This window comes from Bubalus kerabau, chromosome 6, assembly GCF_029407905.1.
Source record: "Bubalus kerabau isolate K-KA32 ecotype Philippines breed swamp buffalo chromosome 6, PCC_UOA_SB_1v2, whole genome shotgun sequence".
NCBI lineage: Eukaryota > Metazoa > Chordata > Mammalia > Artiodactyla > Bovidae > Bubalus > Bubalus kerabau.
Genome location: NC_073629.1, coordinates 37616328 through 37632642, shown reverse-complemented (window position 1 = coordinate 37632642; position 16315 = coordinate 37616328).

Sequence of the window (16315 nt, the reverse complement as noted above, 5' to 3'; positions counted from 1 at the left end):
AGTTCACACAGCTAGTAAACAGTGGAGCTGAAATTAAAACTGCATCTGTAAACTCCTGGATGGTTCTTAGAGTTGATTCAATTCCTTTTATTTAGCATCTCTATCTGAAATACTACTGCCCAATTAATTTAATTATTTAAACCAATATTTATTTGATATGTAGAATTTCATGGTCTGATTTCATTTCTTCAAGATTATACTAAGGTATTAGCCTTATATGTAAATAAAGTTTTAGTTAAATTGATATTTATTATAATATTGTTTAAAAATAAAACAACAATTAACAGAAATATAAACAGCCTAAAATTCCAAAATGGGCAAGCAGTTTAAAATATTATGAAATACAGGGTATTCTCAAATATTAATGGCATGTAAAGTGTTCACCAAGTATATAATCTTAAGTGTTTATAAGTACTAAGAAGCTTACAAAGTAGTCTCACAGTAAACTTATAACTTTACTGTCTTTTTCCTTGAATACTGCATTCATGAAATTCCATTCAGCATTTTACTTTTTTTTAAAATGTCACTGTCTGACTCTTATATTCTCCTGATCCTAGTTCCATATAGGAAATATAGCCCTCTTCTCTACAAAAAGACAAATTTTAATAATAGAAAAAATATAAGTATTAAATAATCCATAGTTTCAGTGGAAAACAAAGGGGCCTTTTTCTAAGCAGCTCTGAGAAAAACTGTGAAAATTTTAGGAAACTGCATTGGGTTAATAACAAAACCTTAGAGCACCAAAAAAGAAAGAAAGAAAGAAAGAAAATTTTCATCAAGCAAATACAAAATATAAAATTGCCTTTAGAAAACCTGAACCCAAGGTCTAGATCCACCACTACAGGATGGAGTGAGAGAAAGCCAAAGAGCAGGCAGCAGGTTGTTCACTCAAGTCAAGCCCCGTTTTCCATATGCTTGGCTGTGATGTTTGTTCTCAGCGAATGCTGTGAAATTAACTCTTGAAATAATGTAGAACATGTTTCTTGATAAAGTTCAAGGATAGATTTTGCAGCCAGAGAATTAGTGATGTTCCTTGAGTAATTTTACCACGGAATAAGCAAAGGTTACAAAAAAGCTCTTTTTACTTTCACAGAGCTGATCATTAAACATTTAATAGAACATCACATAGCTGCAAGGGAGACTGGAAAATAAAAACTTTTCTTTTTTATTATTGATCTAAGCTGACCATATTTCCATCCTATATTTTGTTGGCAGAGAGGATGGAATGGCAGAAAACTAACAGTAAGTGATACATGGAGAGATGTGATTTTAGTTTTTGAAAGTTAAAAACTTGATTACTAAAATAATTTCAAATCTCTACATAAAGAATGACTTCTTGAAGAACAAATAATACTTAAAATGGAATTAGTAATCTAGAAGAAATATTTATTTTTTTCCACATGCATGCTCCATCACTTAGTCATGTCAGATTCTTTGAGACCCTATGGACTGTAGCCTGCCAGGCTCCTGTGTCCATGGGATTTTCTGGGGAAGAATACTGGAGTGGTTTGTCATTTCCTCCTCTAGAGGATCTTTCTGACCCAGTGTTTGAACCCCCATTTCCTGTGTCTACTACACAGGCAGATGGATTCTTTACCACTGAGCCAACTGGGAAGCCCATTTGTTTCCATAGTATAGTACAAAATAAAATTAACATAAAACTATACAGAAAATTTAAGCACATAAAGGGTAGATCTGAAAGGTTCAATATCTGTAATAATAGAAATTTCACAAGCAATGTACGTATTCTACAAAGAATAGAAATAATGGAAGAAGAGAAAACATCAAATAGTTAACATAGAAAACTTTCCCTTAGAGACACGTATCTAGGACAAACTTTCAAGTAATCTGGGATGCCAAAGGATAAAGAGAAATTTCTATCATATTCAAAATATGAAAAATAAGTTATCTATGTTAGATTGAAAATCAAACCATAAATAACTAACATTTACTTAAGAGTGAAAAATGAACTTGATTTTAACTATGGATAGAGTGTAAATTGGGGGCAATTTGACACATTTTACAAAACTGTTAAAAGTGCATATCCTTAGAGTGATGAGATGATTATTCTGGCAGCTATCTTCTGTGAATATTGGCACACATGTTCAAGGACATATGTAAAAAACTGTGGCACTGTGTAGCAAAAACTAGAGTCCACCTAGAGTCTTCTTGCCCAAGAATAGCTAAATACACTTTAATATTTTCATATTATAGAAATCTATATAAGCAGTTAAAAGAAAAAGTGATATCTCAATGTGCTATGAGGAAGAATTCTATACATTAAGTAAGGAGCAAGTTGCAGAACAATGGATATAATTTGTATATGCAGATAAGTGCAAAGGATACACAAAAAGTCATTAATAGTAATTAATCTTAGAATTAGTAAAGGAAGATAACTTCCACTCTTTCTTTCACACATTTGTTTAATCCTTGATTTTTTCACAAATAGCAAACACTTCTCTAGTATTATTTTTTAAAGTTATACTGGAATATATTTATGAGCAAAGGCTAGATTTCCAAGAAAAATGGATAGTCCAAAAATGGTGGGAAAAATACAATAATAAAAAGCTGATATCCTTATGAGTTACAATTTTCATACTTAGTCAGAAATCATGACATTTGATAAATGTGGTCATTAGAAAAACTAAAATACAAAACAGCTCCCACCACTAAAGAAAAAGAAAAGAAAAAGTATACGGAAAACAAATATCACAAGAAATGGAAGAAACAACAGCATGTAACATGCATAATAAAGTACTAGATATATGCATACATATATACATATATATAATATTTAAAAGTTCTAAGTAGAATAAAGAGAGTTTAAATAGCTTGTCCAAAATTATATAGCTACGAAAGCAAAGATATGATAAGAGTGGAATTTTACTCAGGCAGCATCAGTGAAGGGCTCAAGGTCTGACCACCCTGCCGCCCACTTACAACTAGCAAGTGCTGGCCATAGAGGCAAGTCAGAGCCAAGAGTCAGGACACAACAAGCTCTCTCAGGCCCTACTGGTAAATGTTTAAGTCAGTTCAGAATTTCTGGACATAAATCTATAAAATAATTAAAATACCTTTAAAACATGACTACCCTTTAATTCAGCGATCTCACACATAGAAATTAACCCTAAGAAAATAATCAGATGAGTATTTAAAACAGTTTTGTGAAATTGTGAAGACCACTTGAGTATCCAACAATAATGGACTGGTTAAAGTAATTGTGATGTATAGATAGATAAAGATCTAGATACACAGAGAGATATTCACACATAGGCATAGAAATTTGTTAACTTTTACATATTTTAAGAGGTGAGAATGTAAGATATTTCATGTGCTCCCATTAATGAAACTATATGTCTATATAAGTGTGTCTGGAAATATATTAAATTTCCTCCAGACATATTTATTGAGCATCTAATAGAGAAGCCAGCACTATATAGTGGGTATAAGTACCCTCCCTGCAGCCAGGTAGCCTAAATGAATCCCAAATCTGCTGCTTGCCTGCCCTACAGACTTTGGCAAATCATGCATGATCTCTCAGTGGAAAAGAATGCTATGAAGAAAAGTGCATCAGGGAAAGAAGAATAGAGAATGATGGTAGATCAGTTAGAGTGGTTATGGTCTCAAGAGAAAAACTGAAAGGAGTGGGGGAGCAGAGAGCAAGCTCCCCGGATTTGCAGGGAATAGAATCCTACGCAGAAGGAATTTCAAATGAAAAAGCCTGAGGTTTGGGAGTTTGTGGAGGGTTCTGGGAGGAGCAGGAGGTCAAGGTGGCCACAGTAGAGTAAATCATTTCCAAATGTTCATAGTTGAATGCCTAGAGCTAGCTTTTTTTTCATACTTGTTTGGATTTTTGCAATTAGCATGAAGTACTTCTACAATGGAAAACAACAGAAGTATTCACATTGGGAAAAAGAAAATAGCAAGTTACTCTATTTCTGATTACTCTCTGCAATCAGTATTATCAGTGTTCCATTTCTTAAAAATACATACTCAAACTTTCTAAGTAAAATTCAAAGCCATCTGCTTATTCAGGCTCTCATGGGAAGACTTAGCAGTGAGAAGTTTTGCTCATGAGTCTGCTCAGGATAGGGCTGTTTTAATGCTTTGCTCTTTACCATGCCTCCACCCTCCAACCATATTTGATTACAAACCATTTTTAACTTTAAATGACTTTTTTGAAATTGGCATTTCCCTCATGTGCCAAAAGTAATAAGCATATATTTTAAAAGAAGAAAATGAATTTGATAAAATATTTTGCTTGGCTAGAAATGTTTTCAGTAGTTTATTAACTGCAAAGTAATTCCCTACTGAATGCCAGAGATCCTGTGCAAGATGTTGCCTGGGGCTAAATAATATGTGTTCACCTTTTAATCACACTGACAGAAGGGAAATGGAAAGCAAGTCTCCCAGTACTCAACATGCAGTCTTTATTTTAGTGGAGAGGAGCATTAAGCATGAATAGCACCAAATATCATATAATTCAAAAAAAAGTTTATTATTTTGTTTGGTAGTATAGTATATAGGTATTTCCAGTAATCTTGGAATTCACTCCCATTCAAATAATGAAACCATATTGTCAAATTGAAACTCCCTGTCTTATTCATCTTGTCTATTTCTGCCTGATCTTCAAGCTAGTGATGGACAGCGTCCTTTCCTTCCCAGAATATATATTCATCATTTTCAAGAGCCATGGCTTGAAAAAAAGTATAGGTTTCTTTGGCTCATTTTTGCAGTCAGGTTCACAATATTACCAGTGTGACAGGGACCCTAGACCTTATTTACTGAGCTGTTGTACAGGTGCTTAACTTTACAGCTCGATTGTAAGCAGATTGAGGGCAGGAAATAGTGTCGTATTTACATTTTAACCCTGAGCAACTAACATATTGCTTGGCAGGTAATAAATGTACAATATTTGTTTGTCAAAAGACAATTAAAAGATAATTCTGGACTACAGTAACTTTATACTTCATGTTGTTATAACAGAAATTTGCAGTTTTATTTCAACAGCGATTTTCTTTCTACTCTACGTCTAATTCTCCAAGTCCAATAAGAAGGTCAGCAAGGACACAATCTAATTGAAGAAATTTGTTTATTAGTGAGAACCATTCTAGTCTGAATTTATATTTCCAGTTTTATATCCTTAATGTTTAAAAAAAAATTATTTTCTAGAGGAAGCCAAAAGTAGTTATCATGAAAACTCAACTCATTAACTATTCTGAACTAAAATAAGTCTTGTTCATTGTTTGGCTTTGGACACTATTATGTAAACTTGAAATATTTGATTTTTCTTTCATTTATTTTTATTTACTTATTTTTCCTCTCTATATATTGTTATACAATTTTTAAGGGTTTGCTCCCTTTACAGTTATTATAAAATACTGCTTATATACCCCATTTGTACCACACATCCCTGTAGCCTTATACCCAATAGTTTGTACCTCTTACTCCTGCACCTCTACATTGCTCCTCCTCCCCCACTGATAACCCCCAATTTGCTCTGAATATCTGTGAGTGTTTCATTTTTGTTATATTTACTAGTTTGTTGTATTTCTTAGATTTCACTTATAAGAGATAGCATAGAGTATTTGTCTTCTCTTGACTTATTTCACTTAGCATAATCCCCTCCAAGAGCATCCATGTTGCTGCAAATGGCAAAATATAACCATTTTTTATGATTCGGTAGTATCCCATTGTGTATATGCATATCATATCTTCTTTATCCTGGAGAATTTGGTTTTGTTTTGCTTGGGGAAAAAACAAAACACAGAGTATAAGAGATTTAATAGAATTAAGTAGATTACCCATTTTATAGGCACCTTCCATCCCCAAACTCACCCCTTATTCTATGGTGATAATTAATCTTCCTATGAAAGCAACAAAGAACAGGGAGGGGACCATTTAAAGACAATCATCAGCCCTGTCATTAACAAAGCACAGGCAAGATGCTTCTATTCAACATTCTCTTCTTACCAACAGGCCATTGAAATACCATAGTGCAGCCTTCAGGTGCACTCCAGTGGCTACCGTCAGAATTATCTCTATATATTTCTGTTTTTTAACTATATTTTCTTTTCTTCTATTTATTTATTTATTTGACTGCATTCAGTCTCAGTTGCAGCACTTGGAATCTTTGTTGAATCATTCAGGATCTTTCATTGTGGCACACGACTCTCCAGTGGTGCCATGCAGGCTTAGATGCTCCACGGTGAATGGAACCCTAGTTTCCTGACCAGGAATTGAACCCTCATCAATTGCAAGGCCAACCCTCAACCACTGGACAACCAGAGAAGTCCCAACCCCTATACACTTTTTATTCCTTGAAATCCCCACTTCTGTAAAAAATTTAGAGGATAGAGGTAGAGACAATAATCAGCGACCTTTGACTGCATTATTGAGATTTTTCTTCCTCTAATACATTCTGCCAAACTCTAGCTACTAGTAGCTATTAGTAAGTGGCATCTCTCTCTTTCACACAGTGGTATACTTCTCTGCCTTTCCTTAATGGGTCTTTGATTTTAACATATCTCAAACAGCAACTTCTGAGTTTCACTGTAGTGATTAGAAGATTTTATAGTTCCCGTCCTTTTATCAGAAACTTCCATTTTGTGTATAAATGAAATTCACCTCCCTCCATGAAGCAGTTATGAGTCTCCTACCACCTCCCATCTTATTCTCACTGCTGTATGCAGCAGCTCTGGACTTCTGAAACACCACATTCTCTATCAGACAATCTACACATTGAAATCCAAGAAAACAGCAGCTTAAGTCTTTTTTTTAGATCTAGAACCTCATTCATCATCTGCTAGCAATTTAAAGTTTTAAAATTATACTGTATCATAGTCTTTAGGAACGTTCTATTTATGACATATTGCTCTCATTTCAATACAGTTTTGTGGGTGGGTGTGTCATTGTAGGAGCTGAAGCAGAAGAGAAAGTTCATTAAATAATCATTTCACACTTTATAATATATGCACCTAATAAACACACTGAAAGATTTAAAATATTCCAGGGAGGCTGTATTCATAGAAGCAGTTTGAAATATGATTTGAGCAATTATAAAAATATATTTATCAAATGAAGACAACCAATCTGTGTATTTCATGGAAAAATATTTAAATTCTGACTTCACTTCCTATCCATCATTATATCCATCATATATAGTCAGTGTTCTAATGTTCTAGCATTTTTATTTCTACCACAAACTCACCACCATTTACTTTGTTTTTATCATATCCTGCTTAAGGAAAATAACATATATTTAATATAGGCATGTGTATATGCATATATTAATATAATCAAGATATACAGAGAGTTTGTAACAAACATGGGGTGAAGATGAAACTGAAAATATATTAAATAATGAAAAAACTAAATGAAACAAGTTATTAGCATGGATTATCTTTTTGAATGGATTAATCTGACAGCACAAAAAATAATGATTAATCTACCTTTGAACACATATCTATTTTGTCTTTCCTTTCTCACTGATAAAAGTTAATATATGTGTTAAAGAATGTCTGCTTAGGTGGTCATCTAACATTTTGTTAGTGCTGTTAGCAAAAGTCTGGTATTTAAAGAGATCAAACCCTCTAGACCTAACACAGACATAAGTCTCCTCGATATTACCGTTTTTGCTTTGGGAAGAATAATTCATGTGACTTCTTGAATAACAGATATAAGACAGTGAGTCTCCATGGCTTTGGAGAAAGCTTTTGCATGTTTTATTCATTTTTGTCTTTGTTTTTAACAGAGGTTAATTAACCCCAAATTTCTTGGAATATAGAATTTAATTTTCTGGGTATAATGTAAGAAAATTAGCATAAGACATGAAGACCCATCTGAGAAGAAAATGATTCAGATACCAACCTCTAATCTTGAAGAGGAAGTATGTGGGACAGATGATCTGGTCCAGTTCCAAACCCACCAGAGGCCTTCAGACAATTCCATGCAGACCCCAGGAGCTGAGGTGGCACTTCAGTTTTCCCAAATTGAAGCACAGGGTCCAGGACTTGTTGTCCCCACCACAAACAGACACTGGATGCAGGCTGCTTCACAGGAAGGGGGCACAGCTTTAATTGGGGAAATTGAAGGAATGCATCTGCAAGCAGCTTGGCAGCCTTAGCTGTAAGTTCCTTCACTCCAGAGAGAATATTCTAGGTGAAGTTGGCAGGTGTTACACAAGGTTCTTTCAACCATCAAAATAAAAATGGAAAGATGAAGAAAATATCCAGATAAAATTCTGGAACAAATATCACATTGTGTGTTTTCTGAATAAAAGAAGAGAAGAGAGCAAAGGAGAGAGAGAAAGAGAAGGATGAGGTAACATCTTTATATACTTATTCTCACAAAACATCATGCCTTATATATAATAGATATGCTGAGTAAATAAATGAATGAAAAAAGATACTCTTTTCATTCTATAAAAATATCACATGCATTTCATGTTTAGATTATAAACATCTTCAGTCAAGAAACTCTGCCTCACTCACTGTCATTCTGAAGATAGAAGTTTGGTTCCTTGTAAACTTTTATGAATATTATCTTATAGGAAGAGTTAATTTATATAAACATATTTAACATTTGACAGGAAATTTACTTTCCTTAATCAATACAAAGCAGACAACTGGGTTTTACTTTTTGAAAAGAAAACTGAAGCAAATGAAACATATTTAATAAATTGTTTTGTAGTCTTCATTGGTCTATATCTAGCCATGTTAGTGGTATCTTAAAATCAGTAATTAAATGTGCTTTGAAATAACTCTTTAAATATTCAACCATTACCATAATTTATATAAATAATATCTCCTCACTTCTAACCAAAGGACTTTTTTCTTAGTTTCCTTTGTATGCATATCAAATGATACCTTTTATTATTTGCAGATATATTAAAATTTTGAAGAATGATAAATATTTACCAAGTATATTTAGATTTTATGATTATCCTTTAGAAGCAGTTTACTTTTGAGCTATTATTGGATATAATTTCATACTTTCCTTTACAGAAAGTTTAATGATGCTGCCATAATAACTCATAATCTTTAATTAAAAGGAGTTATGAAGCACAAAACATAAAACACCTACTTACAAGCTATATCAAATAGTCTTAACTGTAAAAGCTTAAAAAATTTTTCACATTCTTTGTAATATAAAGATTATTTCAAGAAGAAGCACCATTATATACTAGTAAAATACTAAAGTTTTATTTTATAAATCTTTGAGGTGTTACCTGGTCAAAACATCATGCTAGATGCTATAGAAATAAAGTGATAAATAAGTTCTTTTACCTGTATTCATAAATGTTATAACACTGAAGCTAATGTATCATATTGAAAAATTATGAAAATAGTATATCATACTGCAAAATAAATTAAAATAAATAAAATTAAATTAGTATAAGCAAAGGGGAATGATTTATTTAAATCATAGGGACAAGGGAAGATTTTGTATTAACCTCTGATGAAATATTTATCCATTGCAATTGTTTCCTTCTCTTCTTATCCCACTAAACTGTGAATTTATAAGTGGAATTAAGTGTTCACAGTATTTCCTAAAGCGTATCCACAGAGCTCTGAGCTAACAAATGAGCGTTTAGCTTTTAGGTGAGTTAATATGTAAATTACTTACATCTTGAGGGATGAGTTCCAGTTCCATAGAGAACTTTCCAAGTCGAGCTGTAAGTGTTGGCTTGTTCACACAGTCAGCTGCTATATGTTTAATGTTCATTTTGAAAAATGCAGAGGCAAATGTTTCTGAAGTAATAGATTGATGGCATATTATAGAATACCTTGAATGCCATACAACAGAATTTGATGTTTACTTCTTTTGTAGGTAAAGCATTAGGAATTTTATTCACTATTAAGTGGGAGGATAAGCAAAGGGAGGAGGTTAGAATGATCCATGTGGTAAGAGATTAGAGTCGGAGACTCTAATGAATTCATGTTTACTTTAATACAAACACAGGTAGGCATTTACAGAGAAATATTTGTAGATGTGTATGTATAAAAGAGAATAGGTACATACATCCATGTCAGTTTAGAGGGCCTAAAAACAACAAGAACTCAGTAGTAATAAAAACACTCAATGTACAGTATTTGGTTTCTTATACCATTTTCCTATAAGAAGAATCAGAGCTCCATTAAAAAGCATTGATTCTAGAAATGGGGTAGGAAATATTTAAGATGAACCTAGAGCATCTTTAGTGCCAGAAAATAAGCACTCAAAAGAAAATAATGATCAGTTCAGTTCAGTCACTCAGTCGTGTCTGACTCTTTGCGACCCCATGTTCTGCAACATGCCAGGCCTCCCTATCCTTCACCAACTCCTAGAGCTTACTCAAACTCATGTACATCAAGTCGGTGATGCCATCCAACCATCTCATCCTCTGTCGTCTCCTTCTCCTCCAGACTTGAATCTTTCCCAGCATCAGGGACTTTTCCAATAAGTCAGTTCTTCACATCAGGTGGCCAAAGTATTGGAGTTTCAGCCTCAGCATCAGTCCTTCCAATGAACATTCAGGACTGATTTCCTTTAGGATACACTGGTAGGATCTCCTTGCAGTCTGAGGGACTCCCAAAAGTCTTCTCTGACACCAAGGTTCAAAAGCATCAACTCTTTGGTGCTCAGCTTTCTTCACAGTCCAACTCTCACATCCATACATGACTACTGGAAAAACCATAGCCTTGACTAGATGGAACTTTGTTGGCAAAGTAATGTCTCTGCTTTTTAGTATGCTGTCTACGTTGGTCATAGCTTTCCTTCCAAGGAGCAAGCATCTTTTAATTTCATGGCTGCAGTCACCATCTGCAGTGATTTTGGAGCCCCCTCAAAATAAAGTCTCTCACTGTTCCCATTGTTTCCCCATCTATTTGCCATGATGTGATGTGACCAGATGCCATGACCTTAGTTTTCTGAACGTGAGTTTTAAGCCAACTTTTCACTCTGCTCTTTCACTTTCATTAAGAGGCTCTTTAGTTCTTCTTCGCTTTCTGCCATAAGGCTGGTGTCATCTGCATATCTGAGGTTATTGATATTTCTCCCAGCAGTCTTGATTCCAGCTAGTGCTTCATTCAGCCTGACATTTCACATGATGTACTCTGCATATAAGTTAAATAAGCAGGGTGACAATATACACCCTTGATGTCCTCCTTTCCTGATTTGGAATCAGTGTGTTGTTCCATGTCCAGTTCTAACTGTTGCTTCTTGACCTGCATACAGATTTCTCAGGAGGCAACTCAGGTGGTCTGGTATTTCTATCTCTTGAAGAATTTTTCACGGTTTGTTGTGATCCACACAGTCAAAGGCTTTGGCATAGTCAATACAGCAGAAGTAGATGTCTCTCTGGAACTCTCATGCTTTTTTGATGATCCAACGGATGTTGGCAATTTGATCTCTGGTTCCTCTGCCTTCTCTATATCCAGCTTAAACATCTGGAAGTTCACGGTTCACATACTGTTGAAAATAGTGATGGGTTTGTATAAAAGAAGCCCCACAGCCAACTAAAAGAGCTCCTGATGATTAAAGCTGGAATAACTTGAGCAAAAAAAAAAAATTCTAACTAAAATATGGACTTAAGTTAATAATAATGATGATGATAATCATTATGATGATATATCAATATCAGTTTATAAATAGTGACAAATGTATCTAGTAATCCAAGTTGTTAGTAATAGGGAAAATTATGGATTCAGTATATAAGGACCCTCTGTAGTCTTTTTATAATAATTCTCCAAACCTAAAAGCATTCTAAAATAAAAAGGTTATTTTTAAAAACAATACACTCTCTAGAGCTACATATATGTTTATGATTTGAAATATCTATGGACAGAAAACAAAACACATCCCAAATATGATTTAATGTCTTATACTCAGGTTTCAAATCCATTAAACCTACAAGATGCTCTAAGTACATAGTCTAAGCCAATTGTATGCCAAAAGACAAGCCCCAAAACATTTCCAAAACAGTTTTTAAAATGTATTTTTTATCCATAAAGTCAAAACTTATGTCATGCATTTTCTATTAGATTAAATTTTAAATTTCTTTTCATCTTTATTGCTTGTATATGAAATACATTGCGGGTTTCAGAACAAAATTCACTTAGTCAAGTAAATGACTTTTGTGCTGTATATTTCCACACATTAATAGCATAATTTGCATGCTAAAGAATTGAAATTTTACTCTGCTGTGGCCACCAAGGATTAATTTAATGAATTGAATATATTGGATTGCCTTCTGAGAAATAGAAGGTTAAAAGGCACATTTTGCTAAATATTTAAAATCTTTAACCTTTGTGGTATAGATCTCCATGATTTAAAAAAGAAAAAAACAGGTAAAGCACAGTTGTATTTTATAAACATAATTTTGCTACAGAAGAATATCCAAATGTGTTTTTCAGATTGTCTATGCCTCTGTTTTATCAAACCTGGGTGTATAGAGGAAACATTTCTATGTGTGCAAATGTCATAAAGACATGTCTCTTCAGCAGCAACACATGGGATCATCTGAGGATACAATGATTCCATTCCTAAATGAATGGCCTTCATAGTTCTAGTTAATTTTTGAATTGCTCACTTGTGGAAAACTTGAGAACTATTTTTTTAATTTGTGTTCTTGAAACTTTTGTATCAGTTTATTAGTTGACATCTGGTATTCTCAGTCAAACTTAGAGGCAACTCATGTACTAGAGGCTTTTATGAAGCAATGGACACCATATAGAACATCATATTTTTCTTTGATTAAATAGTCTTTTCACACAATTAGTATATTATAGAAAATCTATCAAATGCACAAGATGACAGGTATCTCTGTAAATATCTAATGTAGTGTTCTGAGAAAAATTGATTAGAACAATCTCATGATAGGAAGGAAAAAAATAAGTTATAAGTGAGAAATTAACACAAAATGTGCTTTATATTCTTGATATAATTAGAAAAGCATATCTGGGATTCAGTATGTAATAATAAAGACAAAAATTTAAAGTAATATATTTTCTTGAATCATAAATTTAATCCAACCCACAATATTTATATTTATTATTTCATTTAGCATTTAGAATAAAGTAGGCTCCTTTTGAGGGCTTCCCTGGTGGCTCAGATGGTAAAGAATTCGCCTGCAATGCAGGAGACTTGGGTTTGATTCCTGGATCAGGAAGATTCACTGGGGAAGGGAATGGCAACCCACTCCAGTATTCTTGTCTGGAGAATCCCATGGACAGAGGAACCTAGCGAGCTACAGTCCATAGGGTTGCAAAGAGTCAGACATGACTAGAGTTGACTGAGCACCCATGCAAGCTCCTTTTGAAGTTTGGACCTAAATGGACTTTTTATACATAAATATACTTTATTGTTTTGTTATTTTTATACTTTTATATTATAAATGTGTGTGTTGTGTGTGTGTTAAGTTGCTTCAATCATGTCTGACTCTGCTACTCTACAGAGTGTAGTCTGCCAGTCTCCATTGTCCGTGAGATTCTCCAGGCAAGAATACTGGAGTGGGTTACCACTTTCTAGTCCAGGGGATCTTCCCAACTCAGGGATCAAACCACGTCTCTTTTGTGTCCTGCATTGGCAGGTGGGTTCTTTGCCACTAGCACAACTTGGGAAGCTCTGTATCAAAAATGTGTGTCAGTTGCTCAGCTGTGTCCAACTATTTACGATCCCATGGACTATAGACCACCAGGCTCCTCTGTCCGTGAAATTCTCCTGGCAAGAACACTGGAGTGGGTTGCCATTTCCTTCTACAAGGATCAAACCCTGGTCTCCTGCATCACAGGCAGATATTTTACCATCTGAGCCAGTATATACACGTTAATATCTGAAAGACAAAATATATATTTTTTTTAATTTTTAAATATTAACTGTCCACAGAACACATTATAGTTACTCACTACCCCAGACACCAGTCTGTCCATCACTGCCATTCCAGTCCGTTTCCAGAAGTCTTTGGACAAGAATATGTAGACTTGAACTGCTGGAAAGCCTTTCCATTCCAGCCAGATTGAAACTGATTCTTTCCAGAAGGATCTTTGTTTGTCTAAATATGATATCTGGCCCCTCTCACATGAAATTTCTGTTGTGTGCTTTCTTTCTCTATGTATGGGTCATATCTGTTTGCTCTTTGCATATATCATATTTTTTTTTGTTATTGGCAACTGGACATGTTAGGTAATATATTGCAGCAACTCTAACTTTTGCTTTCCAACTCTGTCTCCAGTGCTAGCTTTCATTATTATTGGCTTTTTTGTTTAGTGACTAGGTTAGAATATTTCTATGAAATGTAATAATACCATTGTGTGAAATCTCCAAATTGCTCCTCCTAAGGTATAAGTGAAGTCACTCAGTCCTGTCTGACTCTTTGCAACCCCATGGACTGTAGCCCACCAGGCTCCTCCCTCCATGTGATTTTCCAGGCAAGAACACTGGAGTGGATTGCCATTTCCTTCTCCAGGGTCCTAAGGTATGGCCCTGGGTAAATGCACATCACTGTGGGATCAGAGTTGTTTTAACAGGGCCTCTGTTATCTGTCTTTCCCTAATCTCAAGCTGTCTGTCTCTACTGTTATCATATTCAGCTCTTAGACTCTGCTAGTTATGGACTGATTTCTCTGTTGTTTTTGACAGTATCCTCAGACATAAACTATTCCACAGCCTGACTCAATTAAATATGGGCAGGTGTAGTTTTAAGGCCAAGTTTCTTCTGACTCTAGGAGGGCTTTTCTCATCCCTGCTTGTCTCTGGTAAACTAGCTGGCCAATGGTTTAGCTTGGTGATCCCACAGAGCTAACAGCCTCTTAATTATTTATCACCTAAATTTCCACTGTTTTGAGAGTGTTCTTAGTATTAAAATTATTCACACTTTCTACTGAATTAATTCCTTTGGTGAAAGCTTTGGAGTGCTCTTTTTCTGGACTGTCCCTGAGCAACTGCTCTGGACAATGGGAGGTGGCAGTAGCCTCTGTTCTTCTCAGCTTGCTTCTCCAGGCTTTGAACATTTGCTGAGTGAGCTAGGGTAAAGGTGATAAAAGCCCTAACATCCTTGGCTTGCCATACCTAGGTGGAGCATCTGCCCTACGAGTGGAGTCTCTGACTTCTCAACTGCACTCACCAATAATTTAGACTCTCCAACTCAGAGTTGAAGGGAATTAGAAATGCTGATAGCCTACTCTTCTTAGGAGATACAGTTTCCCTTGATTGAAAGCTTAGAAGAGAGCAAGTGCTGTCTTCTTGGTCTCATCTACCCCAATTGGAGCTTCTGTCAAGCTGAGCTGGTGGTGGGGAGTAAGTGAATGAGGGCAGAAGAGGGACATGAGATGTGGCTCACTTCCACAGTCTCAGTGTATTTATCAAGTTTTAAGTATCTTCTTAAATAAATGTTTCTTTATTTATTTGCTGTAAAATCTTAGGACAATTTCCAGAGTCTTTAAATACTTATGTACATGTATATGTACAGAACAGATATATCATTCTGCTTATATATGTACATATGTATGTATATATGTATCCATCTATTTCATGACCTTTCAGTATGGAGCAGATCCATGGAGCTCCTCCTGCTGCCAATCATAAAGTGGAATGCCTGTCAATATTGTTAGTATTTGAGCCAGCTGTGCAAAGCTATCATCAGTAGTAACGAGATCTTCTAATCATGCATGCTTTTTTTTTTTTTTTTTAACCAAGTCAATCACAGAGTCTTGTAAGAGTTGAATGCTGGTGACTGCAGCTTCAGAGCTCTTTCTTTTCTCTCAAATTTTCCCAGAAGAACAAGAGTCTCAACCTCTCCAAAGCCTGATGTAAACAGAAAATATGACTTTTAGTAACTTTCTATCATGAGAAAATATGCAGTAAATTCTGTTATAGACAATATATTAAAATCTCTAGCTTATTTTGTGCAACAAAATAAGAATTTTCTAATGGATAAACACAGTGCGTCATAGTCATGTGATAAAATACTATTCAGCAATAAATAGGAAAAAACTGTTGATCCATGATTCAAGGTGGATGAACCTCTAAAACATTATGCTAAGTAAAAGAAATCAAATACAAAATACTACATATTACCTGACTTATTTTTATGAGATGTTCAGAGAAGGCAAATCTTTAGAGACAAAGAAATTAATGTTTGCCTGAGGTCAGGGGAGGGAAAGGAGATTGCAAATACACACAAGAGATCTTTTGGAGTGATAAAAATGTTCTCAAATTGAATTTTAGTGATAGTTCCAGAACTCTGTAAATTTACTAAAAGTCACTGAATTGTACACTTAAAATGAGATGATATACAGTATTAAAATTATACTTTATAGAAGTCATTAAAATATGAT